The following is an 18159-nucleotide window of genomic DNA, read 5'->3' on the forward strand; positions in this document are numbered from 1 at the left end:
TTGTTGGCAAGTGATGGGTTGTCTTGGGTGAAGCTCTTTCAAGGTTACTCAACCCATTGTCTCCCAACTCTGATCTGATCATTGAGGCCACTCCCTAGAAGTTTTCACCTTTTCTACTTATAGTACCGTATAGCATAGTGTAGAAAGGACCACTCGTTTCTTCAGCTCAGGAAGTGTGAGGATAGCAGCAGTGCATGCATGAGAACTCTGTTAGTATCCCCTTATCCAGTCGGATCCCATAGAAGGCACACTTTATATAAGTGGAACCAGGCATAGATAAACTAATTGGAGATACTTACATTGTTTTAGTTCAGTATCAAGACCAAATAGTCATACTAAGTTTTCATTGGACAAATATGGATGGGATAGAGTGGGAGAAATCAAGATTTAAGAAGGCATTTAAGATTTGTTTTGGAGACAAATGGGTGTGTTTTAAGACTCTACTAAATCTGGAATAAGGTCCGCCTTCTATATACCAAATACTATCAGTCTGAACACCATCAGTCTGAACACACACAGGAATTCCTGATAGGGTCAATTCAGTTACAAAGAGGGGTTGAGAATGTTTTTCTCTAAAAGTGCCTGTAGATGTCACTAAAGTAAATGACTCTTTTATCCTTGATTTAATAGTGGGGCCAAAAACCCACAAAAAAGTAAAGTAAAAAAAATGATATTTTGTCAAGTCCATCTTGCTGTTTGATTAACAACATCATGCAACATGGCAACAGCACCATAATTCACAGGAAGTTTACAAATTGTCCTTTCCTTTTCTAGCAGTGATATGAAAGTTTACTCAGTCTTCATTTTCTAGCGGGGAGGGGAAATCATCACTCTGCACCCCCCCCCCCCCCCCCCCCCCCCCGCTTCCCTCACAGATGTGCTCCCTTCAGGGCAGGAGACACATTTTTGTTTGCCTTTACCATTAGAGACACTGTCCTCTAAGCAAAGAATATTGATGCTCATGAAAGAAAAAGAAATCACATAGGCATTGACTGTAAAAGGAAAAGGAAGGTAGAGAACACATTTTAAAGCATGCTTGGAAAATGCTTTGCTTCTAAAAGCATTTACATGTTTGTGTGTTTTTTCCCCTCTGCACTGGTTGCAAAGATAACTGTAAACTTCGATCATTTAGAAAAGATCACCTTTCCTCTTTCCTTCCAGGGAAGGGAAACAGTGCAAAATGATCAACTAGGAACTGATTCACGGTGGTGGGAGTGGGGTCGTATTTAATGTTACCCAGGAAGCACTTGGCACCTGTATTTTGATACAGTTGAGGGTATCTTTTCTGCTGGGACCGTATTCTGGAGGCCATTCTTCTCATTAAAAGGCTACGACATTTTATCACAGGAGGCCAAGGTTAAGACCCACTGAGAGAAGAATGCTCAGTGAAGTGGAATTTACAGAGACTCAGAGCCCTGTTAACAGAGTGTGAACAGACTTTCTTATGTTAGCAAGAATGTTGTGGGCCTCATTGGAAAAAGGAGTGGTACTTAAAGTGAAATCCAAACAATTGGAAAAGTAGACAAGGAGAATAAGACCTCTGAAGAATAGTAATGTGTTCTGAAAGATGGCTTAGGGCAGGAAAGATAAAATACTGAGCATTATCAGTAGAATCTAGAAGAAAAAATATCTAGAGAGAACAAAGAGTAATCTTGTAGTTAATCTAGAATAAATATTATCATCTGTTCCATGTGAGGAAGGATTGAAAGTTGGTAATAAGACCCATTGTATATTTCTTATACTGTTGATGGATAAGCATATGTAACTGGTAAAATTCAAACATATATTTCAAAGAAATATATTTAGATTCTAATTCTAAGGAAAAATTTCAGCATTTTTTAATCCTATTTTTGTCTTTATAAAGACCTATACTGAAGAACTCTTGTTGGTATTATTATTAGATATTTGAAGATAATGGACCCTAAATGCATTATTGGTGAGACTACTACAGAAAGAAAATTATTTCATTCATTTGATTTAGTAAAATAAAAATATTATATGCTAAAGAGGTTTCTCAAAAAGTGAACAGAATTACCATATGGCCCAGAAAGTCCAGTCCTAGCCCAAGAGAACATATGCTCACACCACAATTTTTACATGAATGCTTAAAGCAGCATTAGTCACTAACCAGAAGGTAGAAACAACCCAAATGTCCAGCAACTGATAAATAAATAAATGAAATGCGATACACACACAGAGAATGAAATATTATTTGGCAACGAAAGGGAATGTGGCATTGATACCTGCTATAACAAGGGTAAACCTTGAAAATATTATATTAAGGGAAATAAATCATTCAAAAAAGACCAAAGACTATATAACTCCTTTCGATGAAATGTCCAGAATAGGCAAGTGGGTAAGTCTAGAGACATAAGGTAGATTAGTGGCTACCAGCGGTGGGGTTGGGGATTTGGAAACTTAGAGAACAGAACACTAGGAGGTGACTGTTAATGGGTATGGGAGTCATTTTTGGGTGGGGAAAATGTCCTATAATTAAATCATGGTGACGCACAACTTTGTGAATATACTAAACAAAATCACTGAATTGTACAATTCAGCACAATAAATTTCATGGTATGTGAATTATGTTAGGGGGAGGGAGAAAGGGGGGAGGGAGGGAGGGAGGAAGAGAGAGAGAGAGAGAGAGAGAGAGAGGTGGATTTTCTGTTGGGCATCATGATAAAATCAATTTGAGCTTCCTTCATTAATGCTTCTAGGAAGAAAAAGTTTCTCCTTTCATCAATTCAGAAGAAAAAGCGTAACTCACAAGATTCCACCTCTGGCCTTTTTCTTGCAGGGATAGGATAGAGACAAGCATCTAGGAGACATTCAACATGCTGGGATGGGAAGAGAGATGTAGTCTTTTATTAGTCACTCTGAAGAGGACCATTTCCCCTCTGCAGCCAGATCATTGAATACAAATGAGTCACTGCCCAAAGTGAATGAGTCACATTTAATTTTGGGGTGGAGGGATCCTAAAATAGACAGTGGACTTATATTAAACAATAACACATCTGCAGGTTTTGTGTGTATATGCATAGAAATTATATGGGAAAACAACTTAAATATTTCTTCTGTTTCTGTTTTTGTTTTATGTGTGCTGAATACAGTCACACCCAAAAAAAGTCTTAATAAATCACTCAAAAAACTACAGGCATAATCATTTTAAGGACAATATTTTAGCAGAAATGGCTTCTGCAGTAACCTTTTCCTTCTAAACAATATGAAGAAACTACATTCAGGTCAAGACAAGCCTATCATTACATAGTTTACTCCAGTGGCTTTCAGTATAAAGTGTGTTTATAAAACCCGATGGAGTTTTATAACTAGAAAAGCCCCAAATAGGCTTCTAACGATAACATGTGACGTCCACTCTGCAAACTGATATTTTGAAGTATTTTCTCATAGTCCTGGGACAGTTCCTTTGTGTTTCACCACGTGCTGTTGTATGTTTCAGCTATTTGGCATCATTATGCATTTCTACATGCATACATATATACATCACATATATATGTCTGTATATATATAACTGTGATGGCACTTCATGCTTATTGGAGTGCTTGTTTCACGTCATCCTTAGCATTTTTAATAGTGCACTTCAAAGGTATTTAGGTAATTTTTTTTTCTTCTAGGAACAAGAGAATAAATTCAAGAACAAAACTTCCAAATAATTAGTTGCATCATAACTCATTTAAAATATTTACTGATTGCTCGGCTGGTGTGGCTCAGTGGTTGAGCATCAATCTATGATCCAGGAGGTCACGGTTCGATTCCCGGTCAGGGCAAATGCCATGGTTGCAGGCTTGATCCCCAGTGTGGGGCATGCAGGAGGCAGCTGATCCATGATTTTCTCTCATCATTGATGTTTCTATTTCTCTCTCCCTCTCCCTTCCTCTCTCTGAAATAAATAAATAAATAAAATATTAAAAAATATTTACTAATTCATTATTATTCTTATTTCCAAAGGACATAAGGTAGCTGTAGTTATTTCACTGTGCTAGTATCAAAAGGAAAGTGGGAAGTCATACAATAAATGTATCTATAATAATAAAAGCATAATATGCTAATTAGACTGGATATCCTTCCAGACGTCCTTCCAGATGACCTTCTGGATGAAGCCACGGCGGCGGGGGCCGAGGCAGAGGCGGCGGTGGCGGTGGCTGAGCCCATTGCATGAATTTCGTGCATCGGGCCTCTAATTAATATATATATACTAGAGGCCCAATGCATGATTGAATCATGCACTTGTAGGGTCCCCTACACGCTTTCGTTTTTCGTGGTGGAGCTGCCTGCACCCAGCTCCCCCGCTTTTGATGGTCTGCGGCCGCTGAGGGGGGCTACCCTGCTGTTGAGAGGTGCAGGGGGCGGGACTTCCGCCCCCTGCGCCTCTCAACGGCCACTGAGGGGGGCTGCCGCGGACACCTGGCTACCCTGCTGTTGAGAGGCACAGCTGGGTGTCCGTGGCAGGCCCCCTCAGCGGCTGCGGATCTGGCCGTTGAGAGGCGCAGGGGGCGGGAGTCCCACCCCCTGCGCCTCTCAACAGCAGGGTAGCCCCCCTCAGTGGCAGCAGATCCGTGCCTCTCAATGGCCGGATAGGCCACCCCGAGTCCCGCCCCCCAGCCTCCCGCCGCCCAATCGTGGGCGTAGCGGAGTGATGGTAATTTACATGTTACTCTATTATTAGATAGGATATATATACACACACACACACACACACACACACACACACACACACATCTATATACATCTATATACATATATACAGATATGTGAATAAATGAAATATAAAAGAAAAAATATTAAATTTAATCTAATAATTATCATGTTTGAGAGATTTTAACCAGAGCAGGTAAGATGCCTTTTTACTTATATTAAACAATAATTTCTGATTTAAAACAGCAGACTTAGCAACAAGCATTTCTATTTCTTGAAATCCCAATATATAATAACAAGGAATCAACTAATAAAATTGAGAGAACAGGGGGAAAATTATTCTTGAAAAAGCTTCCAATAAATTTCCGGAAGATGTGAGGAAAAGATAAAATTCTGTTGACAGATTGAAAACAAGTAAGTCACAGCCGCTCAGAATACACAGGCAGGAATGCAACAATAAAGAGAGGCCTGAGCAATGTAGCAGAACTCCAGAGATGATCCCAGCCCCGGAGCATAAAAACGTGAATGAGAAGGGAAGCAAATCACGAGATTAAGTGAAAGGCTGACCATTGAATGAAGAGTAGGATTGCAATACCCGCCTCCTCCCTGCCATCCCATATCCCAAGATAGTGGAACTCAGGGCATTTCTAGGCAGCCTGATATATATAACTTGCAGGCAAAAACAAAGACAAAACAGTAACAGCAAAACAATCCTAAACCCTCTAAAGAAATCAAATGCACTGCAGGTGTAAAATCAGGTCTTCAAGAGAAATCCCTCCTCATTATATCATTTGGAAGCACCATACCCACCTTAGCCCAAGTGGGTTCTCCTTCATTGCACACTCAACGATGAAGCCTGCTAGTAGATCGGCTTTGCCTATATACAGAGGGTTGTCAGACATCATCTTTGTGTGGGAGACCTAGCCATGAAATTAAAATATATAAGCAATTCCCTAGGAGACTCATAGATTTAATCTTAGAAAATCAACCAATTTACTGTCCTTCTTTATAAAAATTCAGCCAAAGATGATTTAAAATATGAATAAAACTAGCAGCAAGGAACAACTCAGCCCTGGCTGGGCTGGTGTAACTCAGTTGGTTGAGTATTATCCCATTCACCGAGAGGTTGTGGGTTCAATTCCTTCCTAGTCAGGGCATATGCCCAGGTTGTGGGCTCGATCCCCAGTAGGGGGCATGCAGAAAGCAGCTGATCAATTTTTCTCTATCATTGATGTTTCCATCTCTCTCTCTCTCTCTCTCTCTCTCTCTCTTTCTCTCTATCTATCTTTATCAATAAAAGCACTTTTTTTTTAAAAAAAAAGAGCAACTAAAACAAGAATATTAACTTCAGAAGAAACAGATAATTTAGGGATAAAAGAAAACTATGAAAAAGTTAATTATCATCCTCATGAAGATTTGAAAGGATATTGCATCCAAAAGTAAGAGAAGGAAACTATAGAAAAAGGAATAATGGAGAATAAAAATAAGTTCTTTTATATTGAAGATATGATTTTAAAAACTTAAGTTATGAAGATGAAATTAAGAAAATCAGAAAAAGAGAAAAAAAAGCCACCTGCCCCCCCCCCCAATTGAAAAAAGAGAAGAAAATGAGAAACTTGAAGGATCAATCCAGGAAGCCTGATATTGACCCAATAAAAAAAAAGAACAGAAGAAAATGGAGGGGAGGAAGCTAACAATAAAAAAATTGAAGAAAACCTTCCAATACTAAAGTACAAGAATTCTTTAAATGGTAAAGGTCCACTGAATTCCCAGGATGATGAAAAAATCCATATCTGAAATTTTAGATAAGGAATTAAAAAAAAAGAGCTTAAAGTTCAGGGTTGGGATGCAGAGGACCTCATATTTATGATTCATGAAAATGAATCAGACTGATATCAGACATCTCACCAACAACACTGGGTCCTAGAAGCGATAAAACATTGTCTTTAAGGCTCTGAGAAAAATTCTAAGCTTAGTCACAATCCTAATCAAGGATGACAGTAAAATATAGCTATTTTCGGACTTTCAGAAACATTTCTAAGAAGATTATTTTTGAACTTGTATTCTAATTTTATGAACTTTTATAAAGTTTTCTACAGAATTACTTGGAGACATGCTTGAGCAAAACAAAGGTAAAAACCAAGAAATTGAAAGACCTTATGGGAAAATACTAAAGAATTAACCTAGGAGTTATCTTAAAACAAACCCTAGTACATCCATTACAGAGATCTAGAAAGCTGTTGGTCCTAGTTCCAGTCAGGCATGGTCATGGCAGAGACCAGCAAACCTGGATCAGAGGAAATGCCTGCAATCAGAGGGAAAGAACTAGGCACAGGGGCTGCAGATGTGTATGAGATAAGTTATAGTTCATTCAGACTGTGTGATTTTTCTAAGAGTAAATGTAGGCCAAATTCTAGAATTGAGAATTGTTGACAGGTAGAGATAATGTGATGCATTAATTAGAATTAGACTTGAAAGCATGTGACAGAAAATAAAATTAATAGTGGCTTAAAAAGTTTTGTTCTCTTCCCCAAACCAAGTCCAGTAATCAGAGTCCTACTATAGAATTTCCCTGAATTCATCAAAGCTGCAGTCTCCATCCACTTTTTTGTCTACTAGGGTATGGCCCTTGTTAGTATTGTCTTCCTTCCACCTAGCAAAAAGGAGAAAAATGGAGGCAACATGCCCTTCTTTTTAAAAAAATGTTTTTTAATTGATTTTTTTAGAGAGAGAGGGAGGGAGAGGGAAAGAGAGAAACATTGGTGTGAGGATGTGAGAGAAAAACATCAATCTGTTGCTTCCCATATGCATACCAACTGGGGATGGAACCCATAGCCTGGGCATGTGCCCTATTTGGGAATCAAACCAGTGACCTGGGCTGACACTCAACCAACTGAGCCATACCAGCCAGGGCATAAGATGTCCTTCTTTGGTGGAGATTGCTCAGACAATTTCTATGTACATCTCATTGACTGAAACTTAGTCACATGATTACACTTAAGGGTAGATGGGTGGGACTGTGTACCTGCTTGTATTTGGGGAGGTTGGGGGAAGCTATTTGTAAAGAAATAATGGAGAACAGATAACTGGGGGCTACAGAATGCCTTTTCCTCAGGTCCCCAGGAAAAGTCCTTTCTCTGGTACTTCTTATAGGTCTTAATGGCCTTACCCACTGTATTTCCTTTAAAACTTCCAATGTATTTAGGAAGACTTGGGATGCAAAGGTCTTTAGAAAATAAATAGATTTACTAAATCAGGGCATGAGACTTTTTAGAAGGGTGCATGAATTGATATGAATAGCAAATATTTTTATTAGACTAAAACCTAGCACATGTATTACAACTTTTCATGGGAATACACTCTGATTCACAAATACAGTTTCACTTAACTGGATTTATTGTAGTTTATTCTTGCATGCTTTATCAATGGATACTTGCACAATTATAATTTTTATCATGGCTATGGAAGAATAAATTTTAGAAAATACTTCCTCATACTAAAAAGTCTAGAAACCATTCTTATCAGATTTTATTATAAAGATTTATTTGAGTGTTATTTATTTTTGACTTTGTTTCATAAACTCTACCTTGTTTTCTTTTTGTCTGAATTCTTTCACTTTATTTTAATTGTCATGTTGCAATCTTGCAATGTTTCTATTTTATTTTTGTAAGACACTTTATATTATTTTTAGAACAGGTTGAGTATAAAGACAAAAATCTGATAATAGCTTTCCTTCTCTCTGCAGTTAGGTACTGGCTACTGGAGTCAAAGACTTCCATGTCTAGGAATTGCAAGAGGCTTGCCATCCAGGTGTAAAAGAGGTTAGTTCCAACTGGTACTGGCAGTGGACTTTGGCTGTTTAATTGTCCCTTGAACCCATATTCAATGTTGCCTTCTTCTTCTTTGAAATGGCTTCAAACTTGTCTTCAGCTGATTTCTGGTTTCCACTTTCCTGGAAATATGTTTTTCTTTTCTTTTTCTTCTTTTTTTTTTTTTTTTTTTTTTTTTTTTTTTTTTTTTTTTTTTACTTTTAGAGAGGAGGAGGAAGAGGGAGAGAGAAAGAGAAAGAAAGAGAGAGGAAGTTGATTTGTTGTTCCAACCACCCATGCATTCCTTCCTTGACGCTTATATATGTGCCCTGACACAGGATCTAATGTGCAGCCTTGGTGTATCAGATCAATGCTCTCACCGAGATGTATTCCCAGCATTTAAACCCTTCAAGAGTGTCTATCCGTGCTCACTGTCCCCAGACTTTGTCTGTGCATTCAATTCTTCACCACCTTATTGATCATGCTGTTGTGTATTTAGTTTCCCTCCTTCATTTCTTCATTTTGTTTTTGTCTTTATTTATTATTTATTTATTTATTTTTTAAAGGTCTTTTCATCTTTTATTTTTTTTCCATTTTTTTATTAAGGTATTACATGTGTACATATCTTCCCATTGCCCGCCCCCCTCCATTCCCATACATGCCCTCACCCCCCAGTGTCTTGCGTCCATTGGTTATGCTTATATGCATGCATACAAGTCCTTCTCTCCCCCACCTCTCCCTAACCTTCCTGCTGTAATTTGACAGTCTGCTTGATGCTTTACTGTTTTTGTCTCTATTTAATTATATTGTCATCTATGGTCAGCTCCTTGAATCCTGAATGGTGTCATTTGCTTTGTCTCCCCTTTCTTCCCCGCTAGGACGGGTGTGAGATACCAAGTGCTTTCCCTCCAGGACTTTTCAGTTCTCTTTCACATTTATTTTTAGCCTGCTCTGGGGCTATGAAATCCAGACTTCCTCTCAGTTAATCCTGCGTTTCTATGGATTATCTCGTCATCATATCCAAACATAACTGCCAAATATACAATCTTCCTTTTGGCTTGGGTCAATCCCCCTGATCTTTTATGAGCCGCCCAGAGACCTTTGAAGTACTATTTCCTCTCTCCACTCCTGGCTGCTGGCAGAGAGGCAGGCTGCCTGAGATTGGAGGGGGGATGGGCAGGCACCCAGGCCAAATAGCTGTGGTGTCATAAACGGTGCGAGGGCCTTGCCAAAGCCTAAGTGTTGACCTTGTTTGGCTCTCGGAGCAATGAGGTAAGGCTATCGAATAAGTTGGAGATTGCGAAAGATTAGATACCGTCAAATTCATAAAAGTAAGATAATCTTTCTCAACAGAGTATGCAAGAAAGTTTTAAAAGGAGGAATGATTGTCATTCTGTACAAACTTGGATTTTCTTTTGGCTTTGACATTTGCAGTGATCTATCGGAAGCGGTGTTGATGGATCCAGGCTGAATATAACCCGAACAGTGTAGTAGATCTAATCATGTCCAAACAGGACCACAGAGTGCACAGGAAAGGGATCATGTGGAAGGAGAGAAAATATACTGGGTGTTACATGTCTATAATTCACTTGATGTAGAGAATGCAGGCTTTGGTAGGTTAAAGTGCCTTGAGCCCATATTCAATGTTGCCCTCTTCTTCTTTGAAATGGCTTCAAACTTGTCTCTCTGCTGATTTCTGGTTTCCACTTTCCTGGAAATAAAATGTTTTTCTCTTTCCTCCTCCTCCTCCTCCTCCTCCTCCTCCTCCTCCTCCTCCTCCTCCTCCTCCTCCTCCTCCTCCTCCTTCTTCTTCTTCTTCTTCTACTTTTCTTTTAGAGAGGAGGAGGAAGAGGGAGAGAGAAAGAGAAAGAAAGAGAGAGAGAGAGAGGAAGTTGATTTGTTGTTCCAACCACCCATGCATTCCTTCGTTGACGCTTATATATGTGCCCTGACTCTGGATCTAACGTGCAGCCTTGGTGTATCAGATCAATGCTCTAACCGAGATGTATTCCCAGCATTTAAACCCTTCAAGAGTGGGTTTAACCCAAGTGCCTAGCAATGGTGCAAAAGTCCAAAGAAAGCCAGCTGGAGTTCTGATCAGGAGGTTCATAGCCCACCAGTGGCTAATATAAGTGTTTCTATTTTTTTCCGTCTCAGTTGACAAATATGGGAAGCAGCATAATCATATCAGAAATGAGTTTTTATCCGTGAAGTTGGCAACTTACAAATTAGCATAATATTAATGCGTAATGAAATGAAAAGTTTTAGGAAAAGTGATTTGGTTTAAAATGTTTTAGAGATACTCTGCACATTTATATGACAGTAAAAAGAAACCAGCAAGGCCTATACTATGTTCTTTACCCTTAAAATAGTACCCACTGCTTGATTCCTAAACAGTCCTGTGGCCAACCATTGTTTACAAGAGTTCAGCTTGACTGGAGTTGACTATCAGGGTATTGGGTCCTGCTTCTTAAAAGTTGTTATAGATTTGGCTTTAGTTAATTTTCCATGGAGGTTGGGGTCTGACCAGTTAAAAGGACTGAGCTGGCATTTTAGTGAAACTACAGTACAAATTGTTTTGGTTTTGCCTACTTGTTCATGAATGTTTGTTTACTAATTGTTAAGTGTGGGAGAATGTTATATAGGACTAGTTTTCATTGTATTAACCTGGTAGGGATCATTTTACGGAATGGTTAACTTCCAAACAACATCAGAAAACATAAGAACAAACTATGCAATATTGGCTATTCTTACTGTTTAAAATCTCTGCTACTCTGAAGAATGAAAAACATGTTATTTTCTTTAACAGCTTTTTTTACTTGTTTCATTATTTGTATGGGAGAACATTATCTTAACATGTTAGCCATGTGTATTTCCAATTTTGTCAAGTCTCAGTTCTTGTTGAGTTATTGTCCAAATATTTTACCCAGCTGTTTAAAGTTTGTTGTTTTTTTAAAATTTTATTTTAGATATTTAAATCTAGCAATCAGTTTCTTTGTTTTTGAGCCTAGGCTTTTGTTTTTCTTCCACAATTGGCAAATTTGCTTACTTAACTTTTTATTATTTTTTATGATGTAATTTATTATGATTATTTTTGCATGTAACTTTCATCATCCTGGAATTGTTTCAGAACTATTTATCAAACATATTTTCTCCTCCTCCTTACTCATTTGGAATGCCTTATTTATTACATGTTTAATTTTTTGTATATTTGACAGTCCATGTTCTTCACATTATTAGAACTTCATAACATGTTTTAACATTTGGTAGTTTTAAACTTCCTTCAGCCATTCCACTTCTTTTTCAAAAAAAAAATTTTTTTTAATTGGGTGAGTGAGGTGGAGATAAATGATGATAGAAAGGAGTAAAAAATTTCTTAACTTTTTTTTACCATTCATTATTTTATTTTAAACCTAAATTATTTTTCTCTAAATGCTAGTGGGAATTGTGAACATGCTTTGTCTATTCTAGAATTTAATTTATGAGGCTGCCTAGTAGAGTTTCTCTATTAAGAAAATGGCTATTAATTTTAGATAGAGTGATATTTTTACATATAAATAAAGCTTTTTCAGCCTAGTTTTTTAAAAGATTCAAATCTGGGAATGGAGCTGACTTTTACCAAAATGATTTTTAACAGCTGTGTTGAGATAATCAAACATTTTGTGTTTGTTTTGGGTGGTTTGATATGTCAAATGAAAAATTCCCAATTATTAAACTTCTTTTACCCAAAAAGAGATGTTTTCAAAGTTAAAACTCAATGAACCCAAGAATGCATAACAATTTATCAAATCTCTTGCATAAAGAACATAACATATTTCAAAAAGTGAACTTTACCTAAATGTTTTTTACTTTTATTAAATTAATAAATTAGTTTATTACAACATAATTGCTCCTCAATATATTGTAAATTTGAAAAAAACAATTATTTTTCTCTAATATTAAGGCTGAGCTTTCCCCACCTTTTATTTATTTATTGTCTCAGGCTCAGAAATGGATATTTAGTTTGGAAAGATTTTTTTTCTCTTTTCAATTATATTTGGACATTTTACTGTTTTTGCAAAAATGGTTTGCTAATGTTTTTCTTTCTTATTGCTTATTCCTCCTCAAACAGGTTTCAGGAAATTATCTGGGCCTAAGGCTGTTTTGTTATTTTGTTATATGTTATTTTTCTTCACTTACTTTTTTTTCTCCATCACCATTTATTCCCTCATACTCTTTTTTAAATACATTTAAAGGAAAAGATCAAAAGATTGAGTCCAAACAGCAGTGATGATTTAAAAATTGATATTGAACATTAATATTAAAATAATTATTTTTGTATAAATGCATTACATGTAATCCAGTTATTTTGTGAGTGATCAGGAACTTAAAGGTTTAAAATAGAAATTTGTTGGTTGAGGATGTCAATAGCATCTTTATGAGAAGCCCACATTAATCACATTTTTCTTGGGACTCATGTTTTTTGTTTCTTGGTAAGCATTCTGTACAAATTCAGTATAAATGAATGAGGTGAAGAGAGTCAATATATGTTTTAGAAAGTTCCTTCACTAGACCACATATCTGGAGTAACCCAAAGACCCATAGATATATCTTTGTAGAGTGCAAACTGCAACTCTTTAGTATAGTCATTTGTAACGTTTAAAAATGGAGCAAGTATCTGGAAGATATACGAGTAACTGGCATTGAACATTATATTGATTAAATATAATCTATTAAATCGGAGAATCTGAACAGCTCCTTAAAAAATGGAAAGTCAATCATATTATGAGAAAAAGAAATTCAACACTTAAAAACCAGATTAAAACCTATAGTTTGACAATAACAATAATAGCAACTTCAGGGCTGCTGTGTCATGCAGTGGGAAGAAGACAGATGAGGTTGTAAATCCCTTCCGTCACTTACCTGCAGAGTTGGACACAACCTCATTCAGTTTCAGTTTTTGATGAAATAGAGATAATAATAACCATCTCATAGACTTGCTGTAATTATTTCCTGTGTGTATGTGTATTTATTTTTCCCACAAATCCTTTGCTGTTCAAAGAAGTTCCAGACTAGGCCCGGCTGGTGTGACTCAGTGGTTGAGTGTCAACCTATGAACCAGGAGGTCATGGTTCAATTCTTGGTCAGGGCACATGCCTGGGCTGCAGGCTCGATCTCCAATGTGGGATGTGCAGGATGCAGCCGATCAATCATTCTCATCATTGATGTTTTTCTCTCTTTCTCCTTCTCCCTTCCTTTCTGAAATCAATAAAGATTTATTAAACAAAAAGAAGTTCTAGACCAGTAGCATGGACATTACTTGGAACCTTGTTAGAAATGGAGAATCTCTGCCGCACCTTGATCAGAATGAGCATTTTAACAAGGCCGCCCAGGAGGTTCCCTTGTACATTAAGTGTAGGTGGCACTTCCCTGTCTAGCACAGAGCCTAGCACAGGGTTATGCTCAGTTAGTATAGTTTTATTCCTTTCAAATTAATGAGTTTTAGCACATAAACTTGTCCCCCACACACATTTAAAAAATCTTCATCAACAACTATAATCACAAAATATAGACTGGCATCTTATCCCATTTGACCTTATTTTGAGTAGTCCTTCCACAAAGTGTATATGTTTAGGTTTCCCTCCTATTTTTCATTATTTGTGCTTACTTCTTGAAACAGGATGCTAAAATAGAGTTTTGAATAAGACACCAACCCAAAAATGTGAATTTTCAAACACAGTTCATATATACAGAACTAGAGGCCCAGTGCACGAGATTCATGCACTCAGGTGGGGGGTCCCTCAGCCCAGCCTGTGCCCTCCCACAGTCTGGGAGCCCTCGGGGGATGTCCAATTGCTGGCTTAGGAGAGCGGGCCTAAGCTGGCAGTTGGACATCCTTAGCGCTGCTGCAACCGCTGCTGCACTCACCAGCCATGAGCCCAGCTCAGGGCTTCTGGCTGAGCGGCACCGCCCCTGTGGGAGCACAGTGACCACCAGGGGGCAGCTCCTGCATTGAGCGTCTTCCCCCTGATGGTCAATGTATGTCATAGTGACTGGTTGTTCGGTCATTTGGTCATTTGATCACTTAGGCTTTTATATATATATATATGATATATATATATATATATATATATATATATATGATATATATATATATATATATATATATATATATATATATATATATACATACACACACATATACATACACACACACACACACTAAAAGCCTGGTGCACGAAAATTGTGCAATGGTGTGTGTGGTGTGTGTGGGGGGGTCCCTCAGCCCAGCCTGCACCCTCTCACAGTCCAGGAGCCCTCGGGGGATGTCTTTTGGCTTGTGAGGAGTGGGCCTAAGCCAGCAGTTGGACATCCTTAGCGCTGCCACGGAGGTGGGAGAGGCTCCTGCCACTGCCGCTGCTCTCACCAGCCCTGAGCCCAGCTCAGGGTTTCTGGCTGAGTGGCACTCCCCTTGTGGGAGCACACTGACCACCAGGGGGCAACTCCTGTGTTGAACGTCTGCCCCCTGGTGGTCAGTGGGCATCATAGTGACCGGTCGTTCTGCCATTCAGTCAATTTTCATATTACCCTTTTATTATATAGGATAAATAGATTTTCACATATGCCTTTATCAGGTACATTAAGTTCCCTTTAATTCTTAGTTTGAGGGGTGTTTCAAAATCAATATATAGCTGGATTCTTTAGGAGTGTTTGTATCTATGTTCATAAGAAATATTGGCCTATAGTTTTCTTTTACGTATGTCTTTGTGTAGTTATGGTATAAGACAGTGGTCGGCAAACTGCGGCTTGCGAGCCACATGCGGCTTTTTGGCCCCTTGAGTGTGGCTCTCCCACAAAATACCACATGTGGACGTGCACGTATAGTGCTATTGAAACTTCATGGCCCGTGTGCAGAAGTCGGTTTTCGGCTCTCAAAAGAAATTTCAATCGTTGTACTGTTGATATTTAGCTCTGTTGACTAATGAGTTTGCCGACCACTGATATAAGAGGAGTGCTGGCTTATAGGCATTCTTCTTCTTTTTTTTTTTTTTTTTAATCTGTAGAGTCTGTAGTGATTCCTCTTTTTAAAATTTCTGCTATTAGGAGTTAATTCCTTTTATCATTTTTCTTTATCTGTCTCCCTAGAGATTTTTTGTTTCATTAATCTCTAAAGAAAATGCCTCTTTTTCATTATTTTCTCTTGTTATTCTGATTTCAATTTGATTTTGCTCTTTATTATTTCCTCCTTTTACTTATTTTGAGTTTTTCAGTAGCTCTTCTCTTTTTAGACTATTAAAGTGAAGAGTTAGATAATTTAATTTACAATTCCTTCTATGCTAATAAGCATTTAAAACTATAATTTTTCTTCTAAGCACTGCTTTAGCTTCACATATACTTTGATGTGTCATGTTTTAAGTTTCATTTTATTCCAAGTATTTTCTTATTCCAATGGTGAAATTTATGTTTTTGGTCTTGTGTTTTCTTTGAAAAGTATTGTTTAATTTCCAACTATTTGAAGACATATCAAATATATTTTGGCTATTTGTTTCACTTTAGTTATTATCAGAGAAAAAAACTCCGTATAATTTTATCCTGCTTATATATTTTCCAATGATTTTATATATACTAGGACATATTTTATAAACAAACATATAGTGTATCTTGGTAAATGTTCCATGGGCAGCTCAAAAGTAGAAATACTCTGCTTTTGGTGGAATGCTCTATAAGTATTGATTAGGTCTAGTTGGCTATTAATGCCAATTAATGTTTCCACATCTTTACTGATTTTCGTTTTACTTATTGAATCAATTACTGAGAAAGGCATATTGAGATATTTTTTAAAGTTATAGTCTAAAAGTAACATAGGGAATATAGCTATTCTTTTTATTTAAAAACTTCAAAGTCAAAATATTAAATGTTAAAATTTAACTCTCGTTCCAAAGAAAAATGTTGATTTCAATTTAATAATATAAAAATTCAATAAAACAGAAAGAGGAATAAATGAATAATGTATAACTTGTTAATTTTTGGCCTATTTAAAATTTCCTTATATAGCACATGTGGTTTCCTTGATTTAAGTCTGATTGCTTGACAACTAAATTAAAACAGTTCAAGGATAATTCCACCCCAAATTTCGGGGTAAATAATTTACTTCTCTGTATCTCTTTTGTGGACTATTTTTCCAATTAGTGTTTAATAAATATCTAATGCCAAATATTGTTACATATGTTGGAACATACTGTTTCTACAACATGTGTTTTTACAGCAGACCTTATTTTTCACTGATATGGACCTGACACTTCCTTGCTCATTTGGAGAATATGATGAACTTAGATACCAGTTGAATGAAACGCTGTCATTTATAAACCTAAAAAGTATTAAGTTATAAATTATATTTTTAGTATCCATGTCCATTGCAAACATGCCATTTTCAAGAATACAACATGAAAAGAGAGTTTAAATAGTTTTTTCCCCATGTAATATGCTCCATGTTAAAGGACAAATTTGCCATTAAATAATCCAATGGAATATACAAAAATATTACTAAAACTAATAAATGAGTTTAGCTGCCTGAAACTAAGGCAACTTCAGAACTGCAATTTCAAAACAGGAATAGCAGAATATAGTGTATTTTGAGGCCAGTGATATGGACACTACTTGAATATGCCATGTTCCATGTACACACTAAAATGGAATTACATTTATCTACATATTAAAGCTCCACAACCTGACTTCAGTCCTTGTATGGATTGTTAGCTGGTAAATATATCTGGTAGATGAGATGATGAATACCTTTTGCATTGGTTTTATAATTTAATCCATTTTGCATTGGTTTATATATTTTAATTTAAGTTAATACTTATAATCCCAGAACTAGTTGTTAATTCATATTCATATTTTGAGAAATAATGCAAAGGATGCATTATTTGTTGTAGATAGAATATTTTTTATAGTGAAAGGTACCATTTCTCTCTTTTTCGAAATGTAGAACAAGCAGTATTTTTCACTCAGCAGCATTTATTTGTACTTAATTATTTTGGCCAATGTCAGAACTTGAAGTTAATAACACACTTAAAACACACATCTTGGGGAACACAGCATGGTGTTATTATAACCAACAGAAAAATGCCTTAATTGCTTAGTTGCATTGATATTTGTTTACTTCCATCATAACTCAAACACATTTTCAAAGAGGCTAAACTCCAAACATCTGTGGACATTCCCTACATCCATTTCTGAAAATAATCACTGTGCATCTATAGTTTACAACTATTGGCATAGAGTCTGATTTCCCCCCAGTATTTATATATTGTAAATCTGCCAAGCTGCCTGAGAGTACACGAATTGCCAGTATTTGAAGGGATAAAGGACTGAAGATGAGAGTTAATGGTTAGAAACTGGTAGAGAGTTAAAAGCTTTCTTGTTGGAATGAGATGAAGGATTTTAGAACCTATCAACCAAAAAAGAGACTGGCGCTTTGTCATTTAGTTGCTCCTATTTTATTATATATTATCCACATACCCAAGAAAATATGAATCAAGTTTAAAGGCAAAGAACTGAGCGTATGATAGCAGTTTATAAATATTCAAAGAGTACCTGGACACAGATAATAGTGTGGAGAAGGCCTGGGAGGGGTGGGTGCGGGGTAGCGGGGGTCAATGGAAAAAGCAAAACAAAGGGGACATCTGTAATACTTCCAACAATAAAGATATTTTTT

General features: G+C 36.9%; 1 long non-coding RNA gene across 1 annotated transcript in view; it reads left to right on the forward strand.

The window, feature by feature from the left end:
* Nucleotides 1–8432: 8432 nt before the first annotated feature.
* Nucleotides 8433–18159, forward strand: part of LOC307108409 — a 38354-nt gene continuing 28627 nt past the window's right edge. The window contains exon 1 of the long non-coding RNA XR_013814314.1: nt 8433–8474. This is a non-coding gene — a long non-coding RNA (uncharacterized lncRNA). The remainder of the gene's footprint in view (nt 8475–18159) is intronic.

Source organism: Cnephaeus nilssonii, assembly GCF_951640355.1.
Source record: "Cnephaeus nilssonii genome assembly, chromosome: 12".
NCBI classification, from domain to species: Eukaryota; Metazoa; Chordata; class Mammalia; order Chiroptera; family Vespertilionidae; genus Cnephaeus; species Cnephaeus nilssonii.